Genomic DNA, 4,143 nt, shown 5'->3' with positions numbered 1-4,143 from the left:
AGTCACAGGGGCTCCTCTGGTCCAATGTCAGCAGAGCCTTCTCCTTCTTCTTGTCCCCTGTGCAGGGGCTGCAGGGAAAGGTGGCTCAGGTGCTGCTCCATGTCCCACTGACCTCATTTTGGGAGAAAGGGAGAACCTGCTGCATTTGCAGAATATCTATGGCTGTCCGGAGCATAAGACCACTGGGAGGAGATCAGAAATCAGAACGCTGTTGACAAATGGCAGGCCTGGCCCAAAAGAAAGCAGAGCAAAACTCAGCAGGAACAATGCGAGTGGTGCAGCTCAGCAGGAGCACCCAGCAGGGTGGGCAGGCCAAGCCTCCTGCTCCCACAACAGCAGTGGTGACACCTGCAGGGCAGGTGAAGGGACTTGCCCACCCCCAGCACCAGCTGGATCTCTCTTGAAATCCCTTTCCAGGGGATAAGGAGAGTTTTGGGTCAGGGCTAGGCTCAGGTCCCAACAGGTTTGAATGCCTAGAGAGACTCTGGAGAGTGGACAGGGACAGAGAGGGGAAGGAAGTTTTTCCCCATCAAACCAAAACCAAAGAGTGATGCCACTTGTGGTGCCACAGGCCCGAGATGCTCCAAACCCACTGCCAGCATCCCAGCAGGGACAGCCAGGGACAGGAGCCCAGGAAAACACTGCCTGGCCAGCTGCCCTCTGCCTCTGGCACAAGGAGCACACCAGGGTGGGAGCTCCACAAAGAAAACCCAGAAAATTCATCCGACAAGCAGGAGCTGCTCCCCAGGACCTGCCTCAGCCCCACACCCCCTCCCAGCACATCATGTGTAGCTATTCCTCATGCAGGCAACTGCTTTAATCAGAGAAGAAAAACCCTCAGAACACAGGATTCAAATCCACCAGGAAAGGTGACAGATTCTCCTACTCTTCAAAGGGGCTCTTTAAATATTAAAAATAGCATTGTTGTTTTAGTAACGTTAATTTAAATGATGCACACATGACACCTCCGATCACCCCGGCGTGCTCAGGCACGGCAGGAGCGAGGCACAGCCAGGCAGGAGCTCTTCTGTTCTGGTTTGTCCTGTGACAGAAAAAAGGAGCACATCCTGTGCACAGGGGAGGAGGAGGAGGAGGTTTATTCCCACCCTGCACAGGCCCAAGGTGTGCTGAGTCTCCAGCTGGAGAGCCCCAGCACTCTTCCCTTCCAAAGCCAGGCTTCCAGACCAGCCTGGCTAAACTCTTGCTCCTGTAAGGCAGAGCTGAAGTAGGTGAAACACAAAGATGTAGGAGTGTGCCTCCTGTTGACAGTGACAAAACTATCCTTTGTCTCCCTGAAAAGGAAAGAAGCCCAGAAGTTTCTCTCATTGATGAGGGTAAAAAGCCACCTCGTAGGACCCAAGAGGCTTCACCTCAAACTTAAGGGCAGCTGATTGGATAGAAGTCAAAAAGTCCTGCCTGACCATTTGGGTAGAAAAATAAGAGAACAAAGGAACTGAGGGCTTTTGTGAGGTGTTTTCTCGGAGCAGACCTCTGCACCTGGCTCGGGTTTTTCTGTTTGTTGTTTTGCCCTTTATTAAAACTTTTTGTTTCCAACACTACAGCAGAAGCCATCGTGCTCATTTTATGCCCCCAACTGCAGCTGAGCTATCTTGGGTGTATTATATTTTCCTTCAAGAGCTTGTAAGACCTGGCTCAAGGAAGAAAATATAACACAAAGAGTCACCTAAACACACAGCCTGACATTTCCTGGTCCTCCCTGCCACAGCTCAGCCCACGCTGAGTTTGTGCCTGGCTCTCTCCTTCCCTCACTCCACGGTTCTCCCAGCTTCAGCACCTTCATGAAGCCAGTTGGGGCCCTATTTTCAGGCCTTGCTGGTGGCTAAAAGGAAACAAAATGTTCAGAGACTTCTGTGAGTTAGAGAGATCTAGAAATAGCTTGGTCTCCAGCCTCCTGGACCAGGGGAACCTGTGTTACTCAGGTACTCCAAGCTGAGGCTGAACTGGGGGGTTGGATTGGTCACCAAAGCCATGCAGCAGGAGCTACCTGTGGGAGAGCTGGCAAGCAGACCTGGAATCTTCATCCACCACAGGCTTTTGTGAACTGAAACAGTTTTCCTTGCTCTCTGCTTCAAGGGGTCTTTGCAGAAGCAAGGAGTTCAGGTTCCACCTGCAGAGCTGGCACATTCCTTCGGGATTGATTTTCATCAGCCTCTGAAGGGATGGAGAGCCACCTATGACACCTTGTGCTCCACCACCACTCGTTCCAGTGACAGCACCGAGCTCCAGGCAGCTGGAAACACCCCCCAAGAGCTTCACCTTCTGCTGGGGACCCAACCAAGGGCGAGGGGGGGAAGTACATGATTGTAAAATAATGGAATTCATCTGCAACCTGACCTTCACTAATGATGGATGGCCTGTTTGCACGGATCATCAGTGGAGAGCCTTCACTCTGATGCATCACCTGCAGCTGCAGTGAATTGAGGGGCAAACCTGACGTCCTTGCCCAGGTCCTGGGGGCTGTGCAGCGCCTGCAGGGACAGCCCAGGCTCTGGTGAGCAGCACACGTCACCTGCAGGAAGTGAGCCCCAATTGCATTGGAAGTTTGGGCTGTCAAGGGCAGTGGTCCATCAGGATGAGGTTCAGGTTCTGGTGTTCACGTGGCCCAGAGTGAAGTCGTGCATCTCATTAGGATTTGCTTCAAACCAGACCTTGGGGGAGAGCGGAGCTGCAAATAATTTGAGTCTCAGTGCTGGCTGTGTGCCTGGCTCTGAGTCATACATTGCTGAAGGAATTGTTGTAATCTGCAAATTATTTTCCTGTATTAATTCATTCTGGTGAAATAAACCCATTGCAAATTGCTATCAGCCTAAAACTGCCCAGGCTGGGGTCGAGTGTGTGGGCAGTGCTTTCTGCCCTTGGTGACAGTGTGTGTGACAGCTTCTTCTGCTCAGCTGTGAGGGATCTGCTCCCTGTGCTCAGGATCTCGCCATGGCCAAAGGGATTCCTTTTCTCAACATTTTTAGTTTTTAAACTGTGATAACTGTATTGCTCAGAGGAAAGGAGGAGCTGCAGAGGCTGTTTCTGTGTTCTGAGAGGCTCAGAGGCAGCAGAACAGGCAGAGCACTCACCTGGGCTCACCTGTCCTGGCAGACAAGAGCAGAAATCTGTCACAGACTCCTGATTGTTCCCTTCATCGCTCTCGTGTGGCCTTGGAGCAGCTCTGAGGTCTTCAAAAAGCTGGAGCTGCCTTTCAGCAGGGATCACAAGCCAGGGAACACCAGGGGAAGATGTTCTCTGATGCTCCTGGCTGCAGAGCTGGCTCGATCCCAGCAGGGAATGCAGATCCTCCAGGCCTGTGTGGGTCTGAGGGACTCAGTGGGGCAGGCCAGGGCAGGAGGATAATGAGAGCACAGAGAAAACCCCTTTTTTCTTCCTCACAGCTTGAACTGGTAACTAAAGGATAGAAGGTGCACGCTGCTTTGTCCCAACTCCTGCCTTTGCTAGGCAGGGAGGTTTGGATTATGCATTCCGAGGCGTTACAAGGTCCACTGGTTTGGAACAAGAAGTCTGCCAAAACATTCAGCCTGGGAAGGGGGAGCTGGGGAGGAGAGGGCTGGAGCTGCTGCTGCAGGCACAGAGAATATTAACTCTGCTCTGGGGGAAATGCCAGTGTCTCCCGCTGAGGTGATGGAGGATGCAAACCCTGTTCCTCAAAAATTCCTATGGGTCTGATCTCCCTTTGCTGGGTGTTCTTTCTCAAGGAAGAAAAACCTGGGCATGGCAATTTGGTTTCTTGAATCACACAGCCACAGGGGTGGGGGGTGGTTTCAGAAGTTCTGTGCCCTGGGGGCACAGGGTGAACAACTCCCTGGGTGTCTGTGATGTCACCAAACACCTCCAGGCACCGTGGTGTGGCAGAAGGGTCCAAGCAGGGCCAGCTCCTGTGCAAAATCCCCTCTGCAAAGCCCCAGTGTCTCCAGCAGCGGCAGGGACAGGCAGGGACAGGCAGTGCCATCCCTCCCGTGGGCTCTGGGTGCAGGATCTGCAGCAGCTGCTCCTCTGTGTGTGTTTGGGATGAGCAAATAACCATGCCCAGCAGAGGGGAGTGGTTTTTCTTGCTTGTTTGTTTCTTAATAGTGGCATTTCCCCTGTGATTTCAGAAATATTGTTTTCTGCTGGGTG

The 4,143-nt window shown here is 52.5% G+C and overlaps 1 long non-coding RNA gene across 1 annotated transcript; it reads right to left on the bottom strand.

The window, feature by feature from the left end:
* Positions 1–796: 796 nt before the first annotated feature.
* On the bottom strand, positions 797–3,866 carry LOC135282670 (uncharacterized). Its single transcript, XR_010348735.1, has 3 exons — positions 3,090–3,866; positions 2,356–2,489; positions 797–2,251 (listed from the first exon to the last, which is right to left on the bottom strand). It is a non-coding gene; the product is annotated as an uncharacterized LOC135282670 (long non-coding RNA).
* Between the last annotated feature and the right edge of the window lie 277 nt (positions 3,867–4,143).

This window comes from Passer domesticus, chromosome 17 (genome assembly GCF_036417665.1).
Source record: "Passer domesticus isolate bPasDom1 chromosome 17, bPasDom1.hap1, whole genome shotgun sequence".
Lineage (NCBI taxonomy): Eukaryota > Metazoa > Chordata > Aves > Passeriformes > Passeridae > Passer > Passer domesticus.
This window is presented reverse-complemented; position numbering and strand designations above follow the sequence as displayed.